At 41.8% G+C, this 27,848-nt stretch overlaps 1 protein-coding gene across 1 annotated transcript in view; it reads left to right on the top strand.

Moving 5' to 3' along the window:
• The window catches only part of B3GALT1 (beta-1,3-galactosyltransferase 1), a 620,075-nt gene that overhangs the window by 180,624 nt on the left and 411,603 nt on the right, over window positions 1–27,848 (top strand). The window lies entirely within an intron of this gene.

Raw genomic sequence — 27,848 nt, 5'->3', positions numbered from 1 at the left:
CCACTTGTCTGCCCCACGAAGACAGTGGTCTGAATTCTACTTCGCTGAGCAGTGACTGTGCTCTTCAAAGCTTGTGATATAAGTCACTGGAGGGGAATGCACATATTGGTCTCCCCCTGTTTGAAGAAATGAACGATGAAGAAATGAAAGAACCAGGGAAGCAATTTGTCCAAAGGACTAATTCCATTTTTTTTAGGTGCCAACAAGTTGGCTCTGACTCAAAGCCACCCCATATACAACAGAACAAAACACTGCTCTGTCCTGCGGCATCCTTACCATTGTTCCTGTTTGAGCCCCTTGTTGCAGCTACTATGTCAGTCCTCCTCTTTGAGGGTCTTCTTCTTTGCCGTCCCTCCACTTCACCACGCATGATGCCATTGTCCAGGGACAGGTCTCCCCAGCGACATGGTCAGAGTATATGAGGTTACGTCTCCCCATCCTTGCTTCCAAGGAACATCCTGGCTGTATTTCTTCTAAGATAGGTTTGTTCGTTCTTTTGTCAGCCCCTAGTAGTTTCAATATTCTTCACCAGCACCATAATTGAAGTGTATTTATTCTTCTTTGGCTTTCCTTACATAATGTCCAACTTTCACGTGCAAACGAGGCCATTGAAGACACCCTGGCTTGGGTCAGTAACACCTTGCTCCCCAAAGTGGCACCAGTGCTTTGCAACAAATCGCTGTGCCCAGCAGATATACCTGGTGCAGTGCATCATTGGATCTCTTGACTGCTGCTTCCACAAGCACTGATTGTGCATCCAAGCAAGGGTAAATCCTTGACAAGCTCAGTCTTCTCTGTTTATCATGATGTTACCTCTTGGTTCAGTTGTGAGGAATTTGGTTTTCTTTACATTAAGTTGTATTCATATTAAATGTTGCACTCCTTGACCTTCATCTGCAAGTACTTCAAGTCTTCCTTACATTCAGCAAACAAGGTTGTGCCGTCTGCATCTCACAAGTTGTTGATAAGCCTTTCCCTAAACCTGATGCTGCCAGCTTCTTCATCTAATCCAGCTGCTCTAATGATTTGGTCTCCATACAGATTTAATAAGTATAATGAGAGGATATAATGCGGAAGCACACCTTTCTGGATGTTAAACCGTGCAGGGCTCCCTCGTTCAGTTTCAATGAGTGCTTCTTGGTCATTCAGAGTAAGCACAATGGAGTGTCTGCATTTCCCACTTGGGTACAGCTATCCATAGTTTTTACGATCTGCATAATCACATGCCTTGGTGTCATCAATAAAACCCAAGTAAACATTTTACTGTTATTCTCTGCTTTCAGCCAAGATCCATCCGACATGGGCAATATCTCTTGTTCCAAGTCCTCTTCTGAATTCAGATTGAATTTCTGGTATCTTCCTGTCAATGAACTGCTACAACTTTAGTAAAAGTTTACTTGCATGTGATGTTAATGGTATTGCTCTCTAATTTCTGCATTTTGTCAGGTCACTTTTCCCTCGAACTGGGAACAAATATGGATCTCTTCCAGTTTGCCAGGTAGCTCTCTTTCCAATTTCTTGGCAGAGGTGAGGAAACACGTTCAGCACTTCATCAACCTATTGAGATGCTTCGATTAACATTCTGTCAATTTATGGGGCCTTAGTTTGGGCTGATGCTTCCAGTGCATCTTGGACTTCATTTAGCACCATTGGGTTTGACCAGACGTGCTACCTACTGAAGGGGTTGAGTGTACTCTAGTTCTTTTTCTGTGCAGTGACTCTGTGTATTCCTTCCATCTTCGTTTGATGCTTCTTGCCTCATTCAATTGTTGTCCTCAATACAATCTTTCAATAGCGCAGCTCAAAGCTTGACATCTGCCTTCAGTTCTTCCAGGTTGGTTTAAGATATGCTAAGCATGCTCCTCCAGTTGGGTTTCATAACTCTAGGGCTTTGCTTGCTTCATTCCAATACTTTACTTTGTCTTCTTGAGCAGTCCTTTGACATTTTCTGTTCAACTCTTTTACTGCATCATTTTTCCATTTGCTTTAGCTTCTCTATGGTCAAGAGTAAATTTCAGAGTCAATAAAAATACAGAAAAGAAAGAAAAGGTCAAAGGGGATGTCAAAGGAGACACTGAAAGGACTAATCGACCATGCAAACTCCAGCCTCCACAACCCTGAGACTCCTACCCAAATTTTTTTTTTCTTAAGATGAAAGAAAAGGGTCATCCAAGGCACAGACCCAAGCAAGCACAAATGGAAGGGAAGCGACATGCCATATAAAGGTGTCCGAGAAACCTAGGCACAAAAGCTATGGAGAGACAAGGACCATTTCCCAAAGCTCACACAATCTGTTTCCCTGCAGCTAGCAGCATGAATTCAACCTTAGCCGAATTCACTCAGCTAGGAAAAATATATACACCAACGTAGGTCCAAAAGTATCACGTAGGGTTCCAGCTCATACAGATAGAAGTTTATTCAAAATAGACCACGCTTAACCAGAGATGTCTCTGCAATATGTAATTGCTCAAGATAAATTCTGCCAGCTTTGTGTTTGTTTTCCTTTATGTAGGGCGTCTTGAAAAAGAAAGTTCAATCAAAACAGTGGCTTATGAAGAGATCCCTTCAATTGGTTATATTCACACAGAAAAATATGGAATACTGCCTTCTGAGATTCCCAAGGGATAATTTTAATAGATTTTCTTGAGGGTCTCAGGAAGATCAAAAGCACTTGTTATGAAGAAGTTTTAAGAAAATTGTTGGTGAGAAAGGGGCCAGAGAAATCGTAATTAAAAATGTCTTTCCTCCCACCATGACAACGCGCCTGTCCATTCTTTGAGGATACCAAAGGCCGTCCTCTGGGATTCATTGGCAATACTGTCCCATCCCTTCTGCGGTCTTGATCGTACCCCCTGTGGCTTTGTTTGCGCCCCCGATTAAATAGCATGTCGAGGGAACCTGATTTGAGTCCCATGAGGATGCCAAGGCTGCCCTTCAGTTGTGGTGTAAGTGAGAGCAGAATTCTTCTGGAAGCGTTAGAGAGCTAGAAACACAGTGTATCAACCTAAGTAGAAGGTTTTTCAAGAATCAATAGCTTCATATTCTGATATTTTAAAATGTTTGTTTATTTATTTTTAAAGAAATATTGATTTTATTCCTTCTTGGAAGAACAAAAAGTAGACAAAACATAGTGTGGTACAAATCATGACCCAAGACTTTGTAAATGAAAAACATAACCTACATTTTAGACGTTTTTTCCATATGGCCAGAGCCAAAGAGAAGCCTTACATGATTGTATCACTACCAAATCGGTGACTGGCACATTTCATTTTCATCACTGAGTGCCACATGTCCACCATGCCATCTAAGTTTGTTTTCTTCATTTCCATTAGATCCATTTTCTATCTGTAATTATGGTTTGATCCAATGGAATAATCGGGGTTTAATGAATCTAATTTATGAGGAGCCTTCTACTCTGAGTTCCTGTAACTGGTAACTGAACTTGTATCTTCTCAGTGCCGTCTTCTCATTTGTCATTGGGCTCCTGAAGAACTGAATCCTTAGGCATGTGAGGTATTTATTCTGTGGAAGTCTTTTCATTTTCATTAATTTACTTTTATATCATTTTATTGGGGGTTCTTACAGTTCTTATAACGTGCCCTACCTCGATGGGATCAAGAATATTTGTACAGATGTTGCCATCATCATCTCTAAATGCTGACTTTCTGTTTGGGCCCTTGGTATCAGCTCCTCTTTTATTTCCTCCCTACCCCCCATCATGACCCCTTGATAAATGATAAATTATGGTTGTTTTCATATATTACACCGACCGCCGTCTCCTTTCGTGCATGTTTCTGTTGTTCATTATGCTGGAAGTGGGGCTATGTGTCGATCATTTCGACCGCTTCCCTCTTCCTCCTCTCCTCTCCCCACCTTCCCTTTCCCCTTCCCCTCCTGGCTCTGCTCTCTGCTCCCATTCAGAGGGGTTTATTTGACCTGGGTTCTGTAAGTTCTGAGTTCTTTTCTGTACCACTGTACATGCTCCAGTCGAGATATAACTGAAAGGTAGGACTGGGGTCATGATACTGGGAGGTGAGGAAACCTCAAAGAACCAGAGGAATATTGTGTGTTTCATCTGTGATATACTGGCGCCCTGGTTGACTCATCCCTTCCTTGTGACTCTTCTGTGAGGAGAAGTCCTATTGTCTACAGATGAGTTGCTGGTCTCTGCTCTGACCCTGCCTCACTCTCAACAATATGTTTTTGTTTAGTTTTGTTTGGGGCCTGCTGGTGCTTGTTACCCGATTCTGTCAACACCTCATGATTGCATAGGCTGATGTGTTTCTTCCATGTGGGCTTTATTGCTTCCCAGCTAGATGATCTCTTGTTTAACTTCAAGCCTTTAAAACCCCAGACACTATATCTTTTTATAGCCAGGCACCATCAGCTTTCTTCACCACATTTGATGTTGTACCCATTTTGTCTTCAGCTATAGTTTTAGGAGGGTGAGCATCACAGAATGCCAGGTTGTTAGAATAGTGTTCTTGGTTGAGGGAGAGTTTAAGACCCAAAGTCTGTCCACTTCCTCAATGTGTTACCGTATAAATTATATATATATATGTGTGTGTGTGTGTGTGTGTGTGTGTGTGTATACCATATATATGGTATATATACCAATACCTCTATTTTTATTCATTAATATACTTACATAAGTGCACACCTATGTTTTTATGTCTATCCATACCTTTGCTTCCTAGATCATTCTTCTGTTTCCTTTTACCCTCCTCTGCCCCACCATCACACTCATCCTTCTTCTGCCTCTTAGTAATTCCTCTCAGCCAGATTGCTTTTGCTCCAGCACTCCCAAGATCTCTGTGTCCTCCCCATGCTTTGTTGCTTTTATTCCTTAGTTATTATCCTGTCTATGGGATGTTTGCTCATCACTACCCACCGCCCCCCCCCACACCCCATGCCTTCTCCTCCCTCCAAGTTCCTCAAGAACCGTGGGTCTTTGGAACCATTGCTTTCTCCTCGGGTTTCCTTCCCATGCCTATCTTATTTAGGCAGGGAAACAACAATAACAGACAAAACAAAAAGAAAACAAAAGATAAAATAAAAAGAAAAAAAACACAAGGATCAAACTAGAACCCCCTCCCAGGGGGACAAATATTGGAAAAGTGGGTGAGGGTGACAGAGGATGATGTAAGATATGGAAAAAATAATCTCTAACTTATCAAGGGTTCATGAGGGGGGGGGCAGGTGGAGGAAGGAAGGGGAAGAAATGGGAGCTGATATCAGGGGCTCAAGTGGGAAGAGAATGCTTTGAAAATGATGATGGTGGCATATGTGCAAATGTGCTTGACACACTGGATGAGTGCATGGATTGTGATAAGAGATATAAGAGCCCCCCAAAAAAGTATTTTAAAAATAGAAAGAAAGAAACTAGCAAAGATTCCCAAAAAACAAAGCACACATAATTCCAGGTCTGCGTGCTGACCTTTATGACTGTCTCCCCACCAGTCCTGGGGGTCCCGGGAACTGATCCTCCTAGCCTGAAGTGTATTTGGGGGTGCTCCTCAAGGGGGTTGTGGCTTGGCTTTGCTCCCTTTGCTGATCTATTATGTAGACTTCTTGGTTCGCCCCACTATGAGGGTGGTCAGACCACACTCACTCCTGGCTGCATGTCCCCAGTACTGTCCTCTGTCACATTATGGTCCCGGGGGACATCATGTCTCCAGCTGTTGTCAGCCCTACAGTCCTCTCTAAACTGCTCCATACAAGGTCGTCATCCTCAGCGCTTGGTGTGTCACTATGAGATCTAGTCCCGCCCTCTTTATCTCCTTCTTGTTTGCTTCTACATCGGTGTGGCAGGCTGGCCCCTCTCCCCAACCATAGGCTTAGTATTGTCCTCTGTAGCACAGACTAGGGATTGGGGTCAGTTTGTCTCTGATTGGGGGTGGCCCTGTAGACCCCTCGGTTCATGAGTTGTTTCATGTGGTTACGTTGCTCTCATTGGCACAGAGTGTTGGGGTCTGTGGGGTCATACTCCCATTTCTGTGGAGACATAAACAATACCCTCCCCTTGGGTGGATTAGGCTCTGCTCCCCAGTGCCATTGTCCCCCTTATCTCCCCATTTCTCCCTGCCTCACCCTTTCCCCTTCTTTTTGTTGGAATTACATGTACATCCTTGGGTTTGGCCTGGCCCCCTCCCAATTGCCTCTGCCTCAGCCCATAAAGAGTGGGATAAGTGGCTTTTCTTCTATACCTACTGTTCTGATTATACTGACCTCCGTGGACTCATGTTGTACTTGTGCTTTTGTGATTGGCTCACTTGGCTTAGCATGATTTCCTCCAACTCTTCCCATGAGACGATGTATTTCATGCGATCATCAGTGCTTCTCAGCGAGGCACAGCAGGGCTCCATTGTGTGCATGTGCCAGAGTTTTCTAACTCATTTGTCTATCGATGAAAATTTAAGTTGCCTCCAATTCTTTGCGATTGCGAGTTGTGCCACAATAAACATTGAGGCACAGATAACTGTTTGTGGTTTATTTCTTACCTCTTCTGGGCCCATGCCCATTAGAGGGATTGCTGGGTCCTGAGGTAACTCAATTTCCATTTGCTTTAAATATTGCCAGATGGCTTTCCACAATGGCTCTACGTATCTACACCACCATTAGAAGTGGAGGAGAGTTCCTATCTTGCCACATCCCCTCCAACATTTGTTGCTCTCTGTTTTCTGACTTAACGTTATCCTCAAGGATGTTAGGTGGTATCTCATAGTTGTTTTAATTTGCATTTCTCTGATAGCTAATGGTAAGGAGTATTTCCTCATATGTTTATTGCCATTCTGGTCTCCCCACTAGTGAAACTTCTGTTCAGATTTTTGCCCACTTTAGGGGGTTAACTATTTTCTTCTTCTTTTTACAGGTTAAGAGGGTACTGTAGATTTTAGTAATAAGCTCTATGTTGTATCATTGCTAAAAATCCTCTCCCAGTCTGTGGGTTCTCTTGTCACTCTCTTGGTTAAGTCTTTGACAAGCACAGTATTTTATCCTTAGTATATCCCATTTGTCGATTTCAGCTTCTCGTGTGTGTGTGTGTGTGTGTGTGTGTGTGTACCTTTACCTATTGCAGTTAGCCTATGTATTCCCTGCACCAAGGATCTTAAGTTTGTCCCTATTCCTTTATTGATGGTCCTGATCGTTTGAGGTTTTACTTCTAGCTGTGTGATCCACTTTAGTTTGTTCTTGTGCATGGGGTGACGTGAGGGTCTAGTTTCATTTGTCTACAGGTGGATATCCGTTGTCATACTTTGATATTTTTTGTTTAATAATGTTTGTATAATTTTGAGTTTACTTCATCTCTCTTACAACCACTCACTTATGATGTTCTGTTCAGGAATCACTAAGGAACTAAGCCAATAGCCAACTTCAATACTTTATATATAACCAGTTGGCTCTGTTGTTCCCACACATCTGCTTGTAGATTTTATTAGGAATACTTTCTATATTGATGCTTGTTATGTGCTCCTATGGGGACTTCAACGTATAATTCATACACATACATTTTAATTTACTCAGACATCTATATCAATTTCTGTGTCTGGAAATATATGAATTGCAAGTGAGGATTGCAGAGGTTAACAAGACTCCATCAGAATCTCTGTGGCCAATAATTGCTTATCCTGTCTTTTAGACCTCCAAGCCATCTTAGTATATCCTGCCACCTATCACTTAATTCATCCTAATCCAGGGTTTCTCATCACACTATTCTTATTCAACGCTCTTCTCGAGTCACCTGGATCCACCTTGTTGATTCGCTCTTCTTAGAACTTTCAGTGTCTTGCCATTAACTATTAGACTGAAGTTGAACATTGATCTACAAGATTTAACAGAAATATCATCCACCATACCTTCATAATTATGTGGAAGCTATATGAGAAAAGTTTTTATTTTCTGAATATTCCAAGTCATCCTTGAATTAGAGACTTTACTATGCTAGTCCCTGTGTGCATATGTTGTTTTCCCTCGTTTTTGTGATGGAAGTATAATCTCTGTCTGCCCACATCAAAGGAGCAGAATGGCCCGACGTCAAGTGGTAAAGCACGGTAACCACCTTTCATTCTAGCAGTACTTCAGGGTGCTTGGAGTTCTCTACGACAAAGTGCCATAGACAAGCCACATACAGAACTATAGCTACATAAACTTATTTATATATTGTGTAGCTCTGTCTCATTCCATGTTGAGACCACCAGCTGCTCCGCCGGGGAAAGAAGTTTTCTACTCCTTTAAAGAAGCACAATGTCTTGGAAACCCAGGGCAGTTCTAGCCCATCCTGCAGGGTCACTGTGGGTCAGAAATGCCTTGAGGGCAGTGAGAAAGACAGATCGCGTTGTCATTGAGTCAATTCTGACTCATCGGGACCCAGTAGGTCTGAGCAGAATTCCGAAGCTGCATCTTTTTAGAAGCAAACTGCCTTATCTTTGTCGTGCCCAGCAGCTGCTGGTCTGTATGGCCAACCTTTTGAACTGCAGCCAAGAAGTTAAACTCTGAGCCTCCAGGACTCCTTGAAATAGCTTTATTTGTAAATGTCCTTATTATTTGAAGGAACAGAAAATTCTTTTCTATGTGGAACATTAAAACTGCCAAAAACAAATTTAGCCTGAATTTGCTGACTTAATTATATAAGTAATTAAGAAACCTGTATTAGGCATGTTCTGTAATCAGGAATTTGCACTGGGTTCTGTTTGAAGTAAATAAAAAGAATAGAAGCTTCGGAACGAAAGGTCTCAAAGTCTGTTTACAGGGGCTAATTGTTCACTCACGAGGGACCACAGCCAAGTCCCTTTAATACTTGTCACACCCACCTTGCCAATCTCATCAAGAGCCCAAAGAGACATGACCTGCGAAACGGACCCATTGGGAATAACCTGGCCGACATGAACGGGCACTGTACCATGTTTACTGCTTTGTGCTTGGCATGCAGAGCACGGTGTTCCTGCTTTCAAAAATCTGACTGACAATTGACTGCCATTGAGTCAATTCCAACTGATAGTGACCCTGAAAGGACAGAGTCGAACTGCCCGTCTGTTTCCACGGGCGCATTTTCATGGAAGCAGGCAACGTTCATCCTTTCTCAAAGGGGGGGCTAGTGGGCTCAAACTGCTCACCTTGTGGGTACAGCCCAAGGATAACCCACACTGCCTCCAGGGCTCCTTTTTCAAGGAACAGAGGTAGTAAAAATTGGTGGGGTAGGTGGGTGGGAGGAAGTAATAAATTCATCATTAGATAAGTGGCAAACAGGTCACTAGGGGAGTTTTCCTGCGGTATCTGAGTATTTGCGTTTTGAAAAAGAAATGTATATAATGAGCCTAGTGCCCTCCAGTCTTTCTCTCCGATTTGAAGCTAAAGATCTTAATTTCTCTTCCTCCATTGCCCTTCTAGGAAGGCCTCTGGCCGTTCAGTTCATCGGTTATGCTACGTAAGAGAGGGGGAGGAGGAAGGTAAACTAGGGCTGGGGGAGTTGGGGATAACTTAGAAGGCAGAATGCGTGTTCGATGGGCAACAGGTAAGCTTAAGCTCTGAGAAACAAAAGATCAAAAGCCATTTCTTTGGAAACCCAGTAATGATGCCATCCAAATAGGGGAAACATACTGAACACATGAATTAGCATCGGCTGTTCAGTTGACTCTCAGGGGGATTCAGTGTTGGGGACGAGACGGAGGAAGAATAAAGAAGAAAGAGAACGGAGATGGTCCAGGGTTAGTTGCATAATCCAGCGGTATGCGAAGCCATGTCTAGGAGACATCCTATAAAGACTAGCAAACTGAAATAGGGAACGAAGCAGTTATTGAATTAACTTCAATAGCAGTTTTTGAATATGGCTTGCATTTCATAGTCCAGAATGCCAGCTGGTTGATTTTATATCTTGTTGACAGTCTTAGATATTGTCTGGAAAGTTGTTTATAGACAATAGCTGGCCTGAGATTGACACACGCTGAAATCATCTGTCTGCAACGTTTGTCTCCCGTGTTTCAAGCCCCTGCTGTATCCTTTGCTGTGTCTTCTGCCTTCTTCGCCTTATCTCTCCCATTGCTTTCACAGTGTTGCTATAAACACCTGTTTGTTCCCCTGAGACTGATCTGTTGTCTGGGGGCTCTGTTGTCATTGTCTTATCTCCTGAGGCAGATTCACAGTGAAGTTAATCGACAGTTTCACTCAGTTCAGCCTACTGTAAGGCTCTGAATCCGATTTTCCACTTGTAATCCTGTCTGAGTTTCATCCATAGAGATAGCCAAAGTTCTTTAAGACTCCAGACTTATAAACCCCGGCTCCACACATGCCATGATCTGAACCATAAATTATACGTTAAATTGCTGTCACCTGCACTTTAATCAGTTCTTGAATCCATGTTGCAATCTCCCATTTGCGTCTTTTGGTAGACTCCTAAAATTCTATGTGATTTTGCCCTAGATTTCAGAATGTAAATTATTCAAAGTGTAGTTTGTTCTCCAAAAAGTACGTAAATGTTATCTAACGTGATTCTAAGACGTTTAGATTGCCAGTTCAGAAGTAATTGCTGGATGATTGAAGATTTTGTCATTTCATAATAATAACTTAAAATGCATACTTTGCCTTTTTAACATAAACACACACAATATGTATATAATATTCCTGCTAAGTAACTCATGATAGTAAATAGATCAGAAAGACACACTTTTGGCAGTCACGCCATGGCAAACTTTTATTGTGGGGGGAGTTTAGATGTAAAGTAAGCATCTCCTGGTATGTATCTGCACAGAGGCAAGCTAGCTAAAAGTATTGAACTTTCTCTGCGATAGGACAGGCTGAGGGCCTTTATTATTTCTGGTATGGAGCTCAGGAAATAGCTTATCTTGCCCTCAAGGTTTCGGCCTCAAGACACATTTCACTTCTAGGCCTGCAGCTGAGAGCTTTACAGAGCAGCGGATGTTGAGAGATACAAATCATAATTCGTATTTGGTCAAAAGTTGACAGCTTCATCGTTTTTGTTATTGTTGTTTTGTTTTTCCTTCAACCGGGGGATGCTGCTGACAGTTTGGGAATTCTGTGGAGTGTTTTGGGACATCTGTATCTTAAGAACGTAGTCTCTGCAAAATATCTACTCATTCACTGAAAAATTTAGGTTCCCCATTACAAATAACACTCCATTCGCTACACCCTTGACTGTCATAATTGCTTTCGTAAAATGTTTAGCTAAGTTAAGCAAGTTATTTCATCGTCTGTGAGCCATACTTAATTCTAGGTGATGAAAACATTGAAAAAGAAAAGTAACTGCAAAAGTGGAAAAGAAAGGGAGCACTGGCTGGGGGAGGGATCAGGAAATGTGGGGAAAAGAAAAAGGTGAAAGTACTATTGAATGTTCAGAAAGCCGCCCTTTAAAGAGGTATTGCGGTTCAGAAATAATTCTGTCTGCAGAAGATAAAAGGAGCAATTTGCCCAATTACTTTCAAATTGTTTGATCATATCTATCTTTTCATTAATTTTTCAAACTTTAAAAGTCATCCCAGAATCCTAAGGCCACGCTCAATATTGAGGAGCAAAAGCTAAGACATTGGCAATTGCTTTTGTTTTGTTTTGTTTTTCAAGGGTCCACCCACTGAAGAGCATCTGCGCTTCTGGGTGTTGGCCTGATAGGTGCCTGATGGGCAGGGAGGAACTAAGTAGGTTAGCATTTTTGGCCAAGGGGAAGAGGGACAGAGATCAAAGTGCCAAAAAGGCCATATTCACCAATAGAGCAGGAGCTGTGGAATGACATTCTGGAGGTAACCTGACTCACAGTGGTGTTTGCCCGGTGTCGCTCTCTAGGCCCAGCTGCATTTCAGTTCCATAGCAAACAGCCACAGGCCGCTCCAAGTGATGGAACTTACCTTTCATTTTTGTTTCCTTTTGTTTTTACATATTAGTCCATGTTCAACTAACATTATTAATGACAAGCAACAGATCTGTGGATAATGCACGTTTAAAATTAAATTCATCATTCATTTTTCAACCTGTGTTGAAATTTCTTTAATCGAGTCATACTTTTAACTGTTTTAGCATATTTTCTGCTTCCATTTTTTTATCCAATAAAAAGATATGTGATACGAATTCTCCATTATTTCTCATTATATTTTTTCAACTTACATGCTCATTTAGAAATCACTTATTTTTTAAAAAATATTTTTTTTTAATTTAGAAATCACTTCTTTTTAAAAAAATAATTTTATTGAGGGCTCATACAACTCTTATCACAATCCATGCACACATCAATTTTGTAAAGCACATTTGTACACTCGTTGCCCTAAACATTCTCAAAACATTTGCTCTTCACTTAAGCCCTTGACATTAGCTCCTCATTTTCCCCCTCCGTCCCCTCATGAACCCTTGATAATTTATAGATTATTATTATTTTGCCATGTCTTACATTGTCCGACATCTTCCTTCACCCACTTTTCTGTTGTTCATCCCCCAGGGAGGAGGTTATATGTTGATCCCTGTAATCGGGTCCCCCTTTCCACCCTCCCTCCACCTTCCTGGTATTGCTACTTTCAGCAATGGTCCTGAAGGGATCATGCATTCTGAATTCCCCGTGTTTCTAGTTCCTGTCTGTACCAGTGTGCATCCTCTGATCTAGCCAGATTTGAAAGGTAGATTTGGGATCATGATAGTGGTGAGGGGTGGGGGTTAGGGGGAGAAAGCATTTAGGAACTAGAGGAAAGTTGTATGTTTCATCATTGCTACACTGCACACTGACTGGCTTGTCTCCTCCTCGAGACCCTTCTGTAAGGGGATGTCCAGTTGCCTACAGATGGGCTTTGGGTCCCCACTCCACACTCCACCTCATTCACAATGGTTTGATATTTTGTTCTTTGATGCTGATACCTGATCCTTCAACACCGCTTGACCACACAGGATGGTGTGCTTCTTTCATGTGAGCTTTGTTGCTTCTCAGTAAGATGGCCGCTTGTTTACCTTCAAGCCTTTAAGACCCAGATACTATATCTTTTGATAGCTGGGCACTATCAGCTTTCTTCATCACATTTGCTTATGCACCCGCTTTGTCTTCAGAGATCATGTCGTGATGGTAAGAGCATCATGGAATGCCAGTTTAAAAGAACAAAGTGTTCTTGCATTGAGAGAGTACTTGAGTGGAAACCCAATGTCCATCTGCTACCTTAATACTAAATCTATAAATATATGCACATAAATCTATTTCCCCATCCTCATATATAAATATATTTACATATGTACATGCCTTTATTTAGACCTCTATAAATGCCCTTTGCCTTCTAGCTCTTTCCTCTATTTCCTTTGACTTTTCTCTTGTCCCACTATCATGCTCAGCCTTCATTTGGTTTTCAGTAATTCCTTTAGGTTACATCACCCTTGATCACGCGCTACCATACACCCTCCTCACCACAGATTTGGATCACTTGTTGTTCCCTTGTCCCTGGGTTTGCTAACACCACTTCCTTTCCCCCCACCTCCCTTTCTCCCATGTCCCCCCAGAACCATCGGTCCCGTTGTTTTCTCCTCCAGATTGTTCATCCAGCCTATGTAATTTAGACAGACCTGCTTAGATAATAACGTGCACAAAAACAAGACAGAGCAAAACAAAGCAACAAAGGAAAACAAAACAACAAAAAGCCAATGACAAAAAAACAACAAAGAAAAGCCTGTAGTTAGTTCAAGGACTGTTTGTTGGCCTTCAGTAGTGTTTTCTGGTTGAGTCTGATGGGGTGCCTCGTCCTGGCCCCAAAGTCTATTTTTGGTATTCCCTGGGGACTTCGTTGCTATGTTCCCCTTGCTGTTATGTTGCACATGCTTAGTGTTTTGCCTCAGTGTAGTGGGATCAAATTGGATTCAATTCCCACACGGTGTCTCCAGTGTTGTCCCCTGAGGGGCTATGGATCAGTGAGGGATGTCGTGTCTCACAGTGGGGTCGGCCATATGGTCTTCTCTGTGCATTGGCTGCTCTGAGTGGGAATATCATTCTCAAGGCTTGATGGGCCAGGATGTGCTCCACTCTCTCTTCCTCTCCCTTCATTTGCTCTCATGTGCTCTGATCAGACACGTCCCTCTCCCGTAGCTTCAGCTTCAGTGCTTTCCTCTGAAATTAATTCTTCTGGGGGCGGGGCAGGTGTCCACATAGTTGGGATTGAGGGCGGCCCCTCAGACCTCTCCACTGGTTCCCTAATCCACACCAGAATGTTGCATTCACATTTTGGAGCACTGAGTTGAAGTCTGATTCCTCTTTCCCTGTGGAGATATAAACAATACCCTCCCCTTGGGTGGACTCGTGCCCTGTTCCCATGCTACGCATTTATTTTTTTTCCCTTTCCCCCACTCATTTTCAGTTGGCTACCATATGTATCCCTGGATTTCGTTTTTTATTTTTTTGTAGATATCACTACTACAAAAAGCATCACTAGCTGCAAAAACAGTTTGAGAATCATAAGGATGAACTGGGTGGTAATGAGAAGAAAGACAAAGGAAGGCATGGCCTTGGAGTTAGCCCTGACACCCGGGACCCTAATTACAATAGAATGAAACACCTCCTGGTACTATACAATCCTCCCGATTGTTATTTGCGCCCATTGTTGCCGCCACTGTATCAGTGCATGTGAGACCTTAAAATTATGAGAATGTTCTAAAACAAGATACTTGAAGGTACCCAAGAAAACCAAATTTTTTCCCTAAAGTTATATATTTGCATTTTTTTATAAAACAACTTTATCACCTTCAAAGAACTCTCCATTACACTTAATGCATTTGTCAAATCTGCAATTCCATTCTGGGAAACGGTTTTTCAAATTCATGTGTTTAGATGGCTGAAAGCAGCCCCCTTGTTTTTTTAATTCACCTCTTCTATGTCCTCAAATCACTGTCCTTTCATGTCTCTCTTCATTCATGGAAACAAAAAGAAGTCACAGGGAGTAAGGTGAGGTGAGTAATGTGCTTGGGACAAGAGAGGCAGGCTGTTTTTTGCCCAAAACTGGCACATTGAGATGACTGCGTGAGCAAGAGCACTGTCGTGGTGGCAAAACCAGTCCCTCATCTGCCACAAATCAGCTTTTTCTCCTGCACAATGTTATCCAATCTTTTCAGAACCTTTAAATAGGAAGCTTGACTACCAGTCAGAGCTTGTGGAACAAACTCCAAATGCACTGAGTTGACATTTTCATCCATTTGGGAAGTTGATGGACATCCAGAATGTTAATCATCAATCGACATTTCACCTTTTTTGAAATGAGAAACCACTGGTACCACTGACTTTTTCCCATGGCACTGTCCTTGTAAGCTGGGTTCCGACATCGCAACTGTTCTGCAGCATTTTTCCCTAGCCATAAACGAAATTTCCCAGCCACACGCTATTGTCTTAAATCACAAAAAAAAACTAGGTTCGAGCAATACTGCTTTTATGAAAAAATTCACTGTGACTAGAGAGAACCTTCTCAGGTGATGCCACTGGGCCATCAGCTCAGAGCGAGTTGCTTGATGCTCACCTAGTGGGGAAAATGTGCACTGAGAACATTCCCCCAAGTGGAGCTTTATTCTGTTTTATGTGGGGAGAACCCCTCATATAAGTAGATCTTTACAAAAGGAAAATCGGTTGCCATATAATATCTTGGAAGTCAACAATAATAGTATTCAAGTCATTTTAAGGAATTCCATTACAACCAATTCCACTATATTTAGCAATCTTTAAACCACTATCTTTAAACCATAGATTTAAATAGAGTCTTCAGTATTATATCTGTGGAAAGGGGTTCACGTCACCAACTTTAACCTCAATCTTCATACACTAATCTGGTGTTTCCAATCTTTATAACCCTAAATAGAACTATATTTTACTTTTGCACCTTTTTCTTTTTAAATAATTGTATTGGGGGCTCTTACAACTCTTATCACAATCCATACATCCATCCATTGTGTCAAGTACATTTGTATATATGTTGCCATCATCATTCTCAAAACATTTCTTTCTACTTGAACCCTTGGTATCAGCTTGTTTTACTCTCCCCCTCCCTTTCTCATGACCCGTTGATAATGTATAAATTATGATTTTTTTCATGTATTACACTGACCGCTGTCTCCCCCTTTTTCTGTTGTCCATCCCCCTAGAAGGGGTTTATATGTCAATCATTGTGATCAGTTCTCTCTTTCCACCGCCACCTTCCCCTTCCCCTCCTTGATATTACTGCTCTCATGATTGATCCTGAGGGGCTTATCTGTCCTGAATTCCCTGTGTTGTGAGCTCTTATCTGTAGAGGAAAACTGTATGTTTCATCGGTGTTCTACTGCAGCACCCTGACTGGCTTATCTCTTCCTTGTGACCATGCTGTAAGAGGATGTCCAACTGCTGTGTACGGATGGGCTTTTGGTCTCTACTCCATGCCCCCCCCACTCCTTCCCATCGATATGATATTTCTTGGGGGGTGTTCAGTGCCTGGTACCTGATTGACACCTCATGATCACACAGGCTGTTGTGCTTCTTCCATGTGGGCTTTGTTGCTTCTCAGCTAGATGGCCTCCTTGTTTCAAACCCAATTATTAATATAAATAATGATTTAAGAGAGAGAAGTAACTGAAGGGAAGAGGCGATCAAGAGTGATGAGTGATTTGTCCTAGAAAGACCCTTCCAGATTCATCATGCTATGATAGTGAGTGAGAGCTTGAAATGAAGTCTCTAAAAGACAAGTAAAAGAAACTAGCAGGGTAAAAACAAATTTCCCAAACTATGACTTCAAATATTAAAAGCAACCTTTTGATTAAAATTCAGCATTGGAAGATGTGGTAGTAAGCGAGCAATTTTCAGTCCAGGTAGGCAACTTTCTTGTTGTAGCATCTTGAGCTTCACCCCTTATACAGAACCCTCCTTCCTCTGTGAGAGCAAGTTCATGACACCACTACAGGTAAATCCCAGTCATCCTGTTTCGTAGTAAGCTTGTGTAAGATTTCCAGCGCCACAAGTCTGTACAGGAACAGCAGACTCGTCTTTCTTACCCAACGCAGCTGGTCACTGTGAACCACAGACCTTACAGTGAGCAGTCCAAGCTTAATCCCCAAGGCTGGGACCTTCAGAACCATGTTGTCTGTTGAGATGCCATTGGGTATCAGATGTTGGGGCTCGTAGTGGAGAGCATTCAGAATCAAGTCTACTCCTTGGACCTTTTGTTATTGGTAGTAGGAAATCAAATCTTGTCAATTGAAGGTAATTTGGGCCCCTATCTCCAACTCTTGTCTTGGGTGAATTCAAGATTTTTTCTGCCCTTCTGTTTTCTGCCCCTTTGAGTTCTTCTGCATACCCTGGACTTAAGGAGAGGGTCCGGTTCCCGGTTAGATCTCTGTGGTCTGCAGCCCTGTTGTTTGACACCTGCCTGGTAGGCACTGGTAGCAAATGAAGGTTGCTTAAGAGAGCATGACATGCTCCCCCTGCAGACATAAAGCCCCCCTGGCTCTTAGTGGTCCGGGGAGACTTAGCAGGATTCTCCGTCTACCTAGGCTGCCTATCCTACAACCTTTGCTCAGCTTTGGGGACTGTCCACATCAAACTGCAGTAGTAACCCTTTAGACTTTTGATCCTCAACTCTTACCTGCGTTTTGTTCCCCACTTTTGGTCTTGAGAACTTCTGGATTTTTCTATACCTTGCAAGAGGTGATGAAAGTCAGGTTTAGGAGAGAATCATTTTCAGTCCCTCTCTTTTTACAGGCCTGTCTGCCTGACATTTGCCCCTGCTGCCAATGACTAGGGGCAGGAAGGATAACTACCGGCTGTTTTGTTATTATGTTCCAGACTAGCTGAGAGGACCAACTCCCAAGTTTTGGGGGGGCTACTTAATATTTCTAGGAGTTTTTGCCACCCAGCCCTCTCTGTCAGTGTAGTGGTTACTAGTTGGTTCTGTTACCTTCTAGGTCTACAGTCCAAAACCACGAGGCTCTCCATGGGAGAAAGACAACGTGTTCTAAGCACATAAACATTACAGTCTGAGGAATCAACAGGGGCAATCCTACCCTGTCCTGTCAGGCCACTGTGAATCAGCAAGGACTAGATGGCAGTGAGTTTGTTTGTGTGTTTGTTTGTTTGGTCATGAAGTCCCAACCCAAAAGGAGGGTCCCCGAGTCAAACCATTCATGCTATTTACACTTGCTTTCTCTTTCCCAAATCTCTCTCTCCTTCCTTACCAGTCCAGAGAGGATTTTTGTCACCTCTTCACCTCCCTGTGTTGTCGGAATACTGTTCTGTGTCATCGCTTCTTTGTTCCACTCTCTGTGACCTAAACCTCTTCCTTAAAATCCTGCTGGATTTGGGACTTGATATATAAGTCCACGATTTTGGAATGTTTTCACTCAAGATGCTGATACTTGGAATTCAAAGCCACAGCTTTAAAGACTTTTGTCTGCACTGTTGGCTTACAAAGGTCAAATTAATTGCTTAAAAGGTCAAAAATGTGATTCTTTGTTCTTTTGGAATCAACCTTACCGTGAGGCATAAAGAAATTCCTTTGTGTTTCTTAAATATTATAGCACAAAAATAGGACTAAAAGTAATGGAAAAATGACATTTTATTTCATATCAAAATACCCCCACCATAGAAGGAAATTGACAACAGAAGAAAAAAATCGGTAGCTCTTCTGAACATTTCTGTGTTTCTTAAGAAAAATAACAAGAGCCGTTAGGGGATAAAAGGAGGCTTCAAAATCTAATACAACTTGTAGAGAATGTTTACTAAATGTTAAGCAGGCCAAGGGAGATAAAGACAAAGACAAATCATCCAGATGAGGGAAGTCACTAGTAGGAGGTCCTAATGGTGTACAAGGATTCACAGAAACAGGGCCATTTAACTAGGTCATGGAAAACAAAGGGAACTGTCACAAGATCATGATTGGAAGCAGATCACATAATCACAATTACGAGTGGAACTACAGAACAGGAAAGGACCTGTGATTGGCATATGTACAATATTGCAGATTAGAAAAGTTTACATGATTGGTTCAGGGTCCCCTTTCCAGTTATTGTTTGATTCTTGACTGTGCTACCCTCGAATCCCAATTTCCATCCAGAGCACATCTAGTCACGTCCAAAAAGGGTAACAAGTCCAGGAGGTTGAGAATACCTATCCCTGGGCCACCTGGAGGAGGGAGAAAAATTCACTTTCAAGCACATGCAGCCTGAGGGGGATGCTTTTCTTCTTGCAGCTCAGTGGTCAGAAAGAACTCAGTGGAGGTTGAATCTATGTAGAGACTGAAAATGGATTTAGGGCTCCCACTGTAAATTGTTGCCTTCTGCAAACCTAGAGGTCAGAATTTAAGCTCTAATACAGAACAAAACAATAAACATGCTATTTTGTCTTCTTTTTAAAAACTTAAATGTTTTCACTAAGTAAAATGTAGATGCTAAATGCATTTCTTATTTTGAAGATTTTTATTGACACTTCATCCACATATCCCACCATTCAATACTTCAGTCATATCAACAAGAGCTATACAATCATTACCATAATCAATGTAAGAACCTTGTCCTCTCCCAGGTACTCATTGTTATTAGTGTAATTATCATTATTTTTTAATTGTGGCAAAAATATGCGCAACAAACATTCTCAAATTGAACAACTTTTATGTGTATGAAAAATATAATCAAAGGCACTGAAAAGCTTTTCTTAAAATAATAAATGATACATTCTGTTACAAAGTTTGTGTTTTCAAAATATTTCTGCATGTTCTTGGTTGAACCCTGGGAGCTATAACATCATTGATTCACTTACTGAATGTCACCACGTTCCAGAATCCCTGCGTGGTCCCACAGCTTAATGCGCTCAACTGCTAATTGAAAACTCATCCACAGGCACCTCCCACAAAAGCCCTGTGATCTACTTCAGGACACTCGGCATTGAGAACTCTCTGGGCCATAGTTTCACTGTGATGCACTGTGAACTGAAATTGCCTCAATAGTAATTTTGTTGTTGTTTGTCAAGCATTACGGTGGGGAAAAATACATGGGAAAACAACAAAACACACACAAAGAAAACAAACAAAAAACAACAGCACATTTAGGATCACACACTACTTCTCACTCAGGACAAAGTAGGGTGAATGGCCTCTGAAGGTCTCCATGGCTGTAATCTTGATGGAGTAGAAAGTCTCATCTTGCTTCCAGGGGATGGTGTACCCCAACTCAAACCCTGCTTTTCAAGAAGTTCAGAGCTAAACCCTGAATTTCACCTCTTGGCATGGAGCTAGGGCTAATTGTTAGATATTTCCTCTCTATCTCCCGAGAGAGGGAGCACTCTGTTACATCACCGAAAGAGTTCAGAGGAGTAAGTAAAGGCTGGTTTCTATTTAAAAATCTCTGAATATGAATACCATGAAAAATGGGTTTTTTATTAATTAAAACATATTTCCTGCTTAGTAGCTGTCATTTCCCAAGCTGTATCTATCTTTTTAGAGTGGGAAATGAGTACTCCATCCATTTAGCTTCTCCAAAATTAGTGCATTTCCTTGATTATCAGGTTATTGCTTTAAAATGCACAAAGCATAAATCCATCTCTCTTTGCCATCTTTTGCTAATAAAATCATCTCACATTACAAAACTCTAATTCATAGTATATCAAAATCCAAATTGATATTTCACAGCTATATGTGGTCTGGATTTTTAAAACAATGACATTTATCTCGCGCCTTCTTTATTTCCCGAGCACATGATCTGATGGGAACTCAGTATGGATTATAGCTGATCATAAGACCAACATAATTGAACTCTTCTAGGACACAAAATTTCTATACAGCTGAAATTTGAAATACACACTGTCCACAACCCTCCAGTCCAATGTTTCCCAAAGTGAAGGGCCTTGTGGCACGGGGGCCTTGGAAAGATCCGGGGACCTTCAAAAGCAGAGACCTACACTAGCCTGGGTTAAGGGCTTTAGAGTTCAAAAGGTTCTATTTGCCTGCGCAGGAAGCGATACTGAGAAACAACACTTTTTTTTTTTCCTTATCTGAAAAAGAGAGCAGCAGGCCTAATGCATTTGGAAACCTGTGCTCTCATGCTTTCTCTAACCGTACAACATTATAGCAACCTCTTTTTAGGGCAACAAAGACAAATATCTTCTCTTTGAAACCCATTGCTAAATCATTTTCAATCAAATATTACTTAAAGATGAGCAGGCACGAGCGCCTTATATGCTTTACAGCATAGAATTAAAAATAAAATACAAACCTATCTATATGCCTGAGAAATCCAATTCTACAATATTGATTTTTAATATGAAAAGATCTTTTCTTGAAATAAAGTATGCGTTGCACACATGACCGTGGTGCTGGCTGCGAGGCGCTGCTTCTCATGGCAGTTCTCCATGTGCTGGGCTCACACATTTTTTCTGGGGAACCTCCCTTCGGGCCATGCCCTCATCGACCTTTCTCCTCTCTCTTCTTGATTTTAGTGCCAAAATGATTGTGTTCACAAAGAGAACTGGGCTCATCTGGTGATTTTCTAGAACAAGGGCCAGCAAACTTTTGAGACAGAAGAGTCAATCCTGTACCTCACAATAATTTAAAAATTATTTGAGACCCTTAAATATGTTTTCCCCCAAACAAATGAAATCACCATTCTCTGAATAATATCCTTAAAATTGTTCAGTTTTCCTTCAGAGCCACATGCACACAGAGAAAGACCAGCATGTGACTCACAATTTTCCTGGCCTCTAGTCTAGAAGACCCAGAAGTCCCTTACATGATTTTCAGAATGGTTATGGGGAAATCAAAATATAAAACTGCAAAATATTTTATAAGAGGAGAATTTCCAAAAAAGATAAACTCAAGATGAGTTTATAAATAGAAAAAACTACCATGGACTCTACTTAACCATAAATTAATGAGGAAAGAAGTAAGATGTTAAGACTGGTTACATAGAGCATTTAAAGTTTATGATTTAAAGAAAGTTGATGAGAATATTCAAACAGGCCCAAGCTGTGCTTTGTTCCCTAGGGATTGCAGTGAGGGAGGAAATGAAATAGCTGTCCACAGGAAGGAATTTACATGTCTGTTCAGGATTTGGGTCTCTCTCCTCAAATACCAACACCAGGACAAGGAGATGGAGAGCAGAGTGACTTCTTCCAAGGGAAGAACTGTTAGGTCCAATCCCAGGTTGTTTATACATCAACATTTGGCTCAAAGACAGATCTTCATAATGATAAGCCAAACCTCAATAGCAGTGGGTGGTTTGTTATTTAAATACTTGGTACTTAGCATTTACTACAGTAAGTTAATATATTATCACATTAAAGATGTCAATAGACCTGTAGTTGTACACATTTTATGGGTGAGAAAGATCTGCCTTCAGTAGTCATGTGTGTCTATTTTCTTTTAAGCTTATGGTATGGAAAACCAGAACAAAATCAGCTTTGTAAGGATTCCCTGGGATCAGATGCTCATCATCATGATAATATCTGAGGGGCTGATTGAGAGACACGTGTTGTTTTCTGATGTGCATGAGCTGGGTGTCCAGCCTCCGTTTCCCCCTAGCTGTTGTGTATACATTGGTCTCAGCTCTTGCCATATAGCATTAGATGATCTTTTAATGCATTTATGTCTCCTTCACCTTCATTAACTCAGACACCCATACTTTCAAGGAAAATCCATGTTTTATTAATGGGTCCCTAGTGTCTTATACAATGTGTGACATAAAGAAGCTAAATATATACTTTTTAACTTAATTAAACCAAGCAGATGCAATAAAGCTAATCCATGAAATTGAACCTCAAGAAAAATTTGCAATCCCAAACCGCTAGCTCCCCAAATTTTATTTATTCTTTCAAAATGTTTCAGTGCTGTTGGGTACATTTAGTGATTAATGGATTCATGGGGCCCGGAACTGCTTAAGATGTCCTCTAAGGATGCCTGGGAAAGCCTTTCTTATTCGTGGACAGGAGACTGCAGGGTGAAGGTCATGTGGCATCTTTGGGAATTAGTGGGAAGACAGCTTTGACAATGAAAAGCCAGTAGAAATCATGAAGGGTTTCACAATATAATTTGATATGCAAGGAGATTGAGAAAGCCTTAAATCCCAGTATTTACACCCACTGAATTACATCAATAGTGAGGCTATCCTGTTGATTCTGACTTCTCACTCCCTGCCCCCAAGTTGAAGCCAACTCATAGCAACCCTGTGGGATGGGGAAGGACTGCCCTGGTGAATTTCTGAGAATAGAAAGTCTTGTCTTTTTCCCTTGGAGAGGCTGCTGGTTTCGAACTGTACCCCGCTGGTCGCAGCCCAGTGTGTAGCCACAATGCCACCAGAGCTCCTCGTCAGGGAAGGAGAAAGCCTGGTCTTTCTCACGGGGAATGTCTGGGAGTTTCAAATGGCTCACCTTGTGCTTCAGAGCCCAACACATAGCCAATACTCCAGCAGGGCTCTGACTCTGATGCCGCGTGACTCTGTAAGATAAAGCAGAACTGCTGTCTGGACCTTGGAGACTGTAAGTCTTTATAGAAGCAGAGCGCCTCATCTTTCTTCTGAAGAGCAGCTGATGAGTTTGAACTGCCGACCTTACAGTTAGCAGCCCAAATGTTTAATCCACTACAAAATATCGCCGGACCTCACAAATCCAATGCTACAGTTTCCTTAGTGATTGCATAAAGTTTACGGAAAAGTAACTATCAAAGAATCAAACAACAGGAAAACCAGTAAGTTTATCCTCACAGGAAGAGGAAAACAAATCAGCAATCGCTAACGTGAGACTTACGGAGCATTAACTGGAGATTACACTAAAAGGCTAGGGAAATATCCATGGTGTGAACTGTTCTAAACGTCCACTATTTGCTGGTAGAATAAAAACAAACATGGGATTCTTAAAGTGTACTATTTGGTCCAATACATGCATTTATTAAATATTAAACATTAAAGTGATACAAAATAGCAACCATAATTTCTAATTAGCAAAATAAGATTTCTTTTGAATTTGCCACTGGCCAGAGAGGAAAAACAATGACAATGCCATTCTGCAGTTCAAATTGCAATCTGCCATTCTCCTCTGAAGGCAAATGGAACAGCACTCCCATCCGAGACGGTTGTCCAGAATCCTCATGCTTGCAGAATTGAAGTGTCTGCTTTTTGTGGAATTTCAGAATTTAAGTGCCCTCCCAATTGAATGCAGCCCAAATCCTCGGTATCGGGCTCGACTGGGAAGGCTAGGAGAGACCAGTGAGAGAGGCATATTGCTGCTTGTTGGTTAGAAATATTTGCCTCCATGATATTTTGCGATCTTGGATTAAATTATCTCTTCCAAAGCTAAGTTTTGAGTCAACTGTGGTTTCTAACGTGTTTCCTTTAAAAATCATATTGGTTTCCTTTTAGAAAGCTTCCAAAAATACACAATAGGATAGCCCTCCTTAGACGGTTTGGAAATTCTGTAATTAGGAATAAGGTTCCTATAGTTTATTTAGGATCCCTGTTAGTATCGTGGGGCACTCCTTGGGCTAACTGCCGGGAGAGCAGTTGGTAACCACGAGCTCCTGGGAAGAAGGACGAGGCTCTGCTGCCATCAAGACGTACAGTCCCGCAAACCTCAGGAGCAGTTACACTGCCGGAGAGGTGACCTTGAATGAGCTTGAGATGCTTTACTTATACTTCTATTCTTTCATCTTTTTTTACATTTTATTAGGGGCTCATACAACTCTTATCTCAATCCATACATATACATACATCAATTATATAAAGCACATCCACACATTCCCTGCCCCAATCATTCTCAAAGCATTTGCTCTCCACTTAAGCCCTTTGCCTCAGGTCCTCTTTTTTTCCCCTCCCTCCCCACTTCCCCCTCCCTCATGAGCCCTTGATAATTTATAAATTAGTATTCTGTCATATCTTTCCCTATCCGGCGTCTCCCTTCACCCCCTTTTCTGTTGTCCATCCCCCAGGGAGGAGGCCACATGTAGATCCTTGTGATCGGCTCCCCCTTTCCAACCCACTCACCCTCCACTCTCCCAGTATCGCCCTTCACCCCCTGGTCCTGAAGGTACCATCCACCCTGGATTCCCTGTGCCTCCAGCTCCCATGTGCACCAGTGTACAACCTCTGCTCTATCCAGACTTGCAAGGTAGAATTCGGCTCATGGTAGTGGGGAGGGGGAGAGGAAGCATTTAGGAACTGGAGGAAAGCTGTATTGCTCATCGGTGCTACATCGCATCCTGACTGACTCATCTCCTCCCATATACCCCTCTGTGAGGGGATCTCCAGTGGCCAACAAATGAGCTTTGGGTCTCCACTCTGCACTTCCCCCTTCATTCACTATGGTAAGATTTTTTTTTGATGATGATGCCTTATACCTGATCCCTTTGACACCTCGTGATCGCACAGGCTGGTGTGCTTCTTCCAAGTGGGCTTTGTTGCTTCTGAGCTAGATGGCCGCGTGTTATTCGTGAATTCTCCTCTTAAAAAAAATGATAATTTAGAGCAAAGATATGGGAAAACCAAAATGGAAAAAAATGTTGATACTCGGTTAAGTTATGGAAGTTTTTAAAATGTGCTTTAAACATCAGATTACCCATAAAATGTTTCACTTAAAAGTGGATAGAGGAACAAAGGAAGATACACAAGTATGTACCTGTAGGCTTTTTGTGCTAGAATACTCACCTTGTTAGTCCTTCTTTGGGGTATACTAAACATAAGCTTGACATTGCGGTGTGTGCGCCCCATGCTTGTAGTGGAGAACCTGCAAGCACCTCGTTGGCAGCAGCAGAGGCACTAGAAGTAGATGCACCTGTCTTCCCAGCTGCGCTTTGCTCGTGGGAAAGAGGGTCATTTAAGACCACGTTTTTCTCATGGAAAGCTGCATGTGCAAGCTTTGTTTGAGTAGAAGACCTTCACCTTGTTATAAAGGATTATAATGGCCAAATAAAATGCAACTTACCACACACTTGGATGCTTTGGTCCAGTAGTGTTAAAAAATATATAGAGACGGTTTAATAGAGAAAGCATTATTTGCTTTGCTTTGGTCTGATCACTCTATCATCTTTTAATGGCTCAATGAGCACCAATATATTCAGCTCGGATCAGCATAAATTATTTGGTGTTGGTGAAAGTTTAAACCTGGGACTTCTGGATGCTACAGCCACAACCCTATATTTTTGCCAATTTAACTATTCCCATGCCCCCCACCCGGCCCCGCACTGTCCCATCAGACTGTGCATTCCATAAAACTAGCGGATTTGTCTATTTTGCTTCTCACTATTTCTCTAGCAGCTGGATCAGTGCCACGCTGCTAACTCTGAATATGTTTGTGTTTTACAAATCTTTGTTGGATAGATGAATAAATGAAAGAGTGAAGGATTGGCTTTCATAGTTTAAATTTGAATTGGCCAGGAAGGAGTCTATTAAAAAGCCTTCTTAAAGACTCTCTGATTCAAAATCTTGGAATTGAGAGGCCTCTTTGGATCCCATTGTTTATTTGTTATTTATTAAAGTGTAATTTAATTGCCCTACAGTACGCAGATTTTAATGGCACAGTTTCATTAGGTTCATCAAAATGTGTATAGTCATGTAGCCACCATGCCAATCAAGACATTTTCCTATTTTTCTGCAAAGTTCCTTCTTGCTGTTTCCCTGTAAATCTCTCTGAAGCACTGTTCTGATCACTAAACCTCACGTTTCCTTCTTCTAGATTTTCCTGTTCGCACAAAAGCATACTGTCTGCACGGACCTCTTTTCACTGAACATTTTTGAATTTTAAACTTATCCAGAACCCAGAGACAAGACTGTATACGTGTAAATGTTTTCCATTTCTCTCACAGAACCATTTGCTACTATGAATGAGGTGCATTCCCATGGATATTTATTTGGATTCATGTTAGTTACCGTTAGCCATGTGGATAAGCTTACTAATGAAAGACTATGTCATCCACACACTAGTGTTTGACTTTCTTTGAAGGATTGGTTAGCCCCACTCTCTGCAACCTCCAACCAGCTCTGCTAAGGAATCCAACGATATACAGAACAGGATTCTTTATGGTAGAGTTCAGAAGCACCATCAAGCTGTGTTATTGTACTTCGAACCTCCATGGGCAGATCATTTGACGAACCAGTCACATCCAGAGTGGCAGCTTTGAAAGCTAGAAACACCACTGAACTTCCTGATATTTCTGAGCGTTACTCACCCATCCCCCATTGGTTTCCCTTATTCTAAACACTGTTCTGTGACTGCTGGGTCTGTTGGTGAGGGACAGGTCAAGAAAGAGCTTCAAAAGGAGGTGTTTCCATTCGACACTTGCATTACAATGTGCTTTCAGTAACAAATAATCCTTTGGGTTGGAGAGCATGGTGTTGGTTATAATCACAAAAGCGGCTTGCAAAGAAACAAACTCAGCTTGCAGGCCACCGGAAGAGGCTTGCCAAGTAAGGCATGTAGAAAATGGATTCAAGGGATTAGAGCAGTCCACAATCTACTGGCAACGCCAGCTTATGTTCTCTGCTAGTGGCAAAACAAAACAAAAAAAATCTGAAACTTTGTGTTGATGGAAGGCTATCTTCAAAAAACTGCCGGCAACGCACCTGTTTTCACTGGCTCCCGTCAGCGCTGTAATAGACTCGCTCGGGTACTTAGAACTGTGGTAAGGCGTTTTAGGGCAGAATAAAAATGTAGACATAGAAGATTAAGGCCCAAGCTGTGTTACTTTCTACCACAGCAAAGTAAAGCAAAAAAGTAGTCTGCGGGAACCTACAGACTGGACGGCATAGCCTGGAAAATGTGGTATTGCTTTTACAGGCTGAGGAAGTTAGTTTATTGAGCCAGCCTGGCTGATAAACACAGGTGGGCTTAATTGAAGGGCAGAGAGATAAGTGGCTTGGAGAGCCTCGCCTTTCTTGTCTCTCACTCTTGATCATGGGAC

Source organism: Tenrec ecaudatus, chromosome 13, assembly GCF_050624435.1.
Source record: "Tenrec ecaudatus isolate mTenEca1 chromosome 13, mTenEca1.hap1, whole genome shotgun sequence".
NCBI classification, from domain to species: domain Eukaryota; kingdom Metazoa; phylum Chordata; class Mammalia; order Afrosoricida; family Tenrecidae; genus Tenrec; species Tenrec ecaudatus.
Note: the sequence above shows the minus strand (reverse complement) of the source record. Positions and strands in the feature narration are given on the sequence as shown.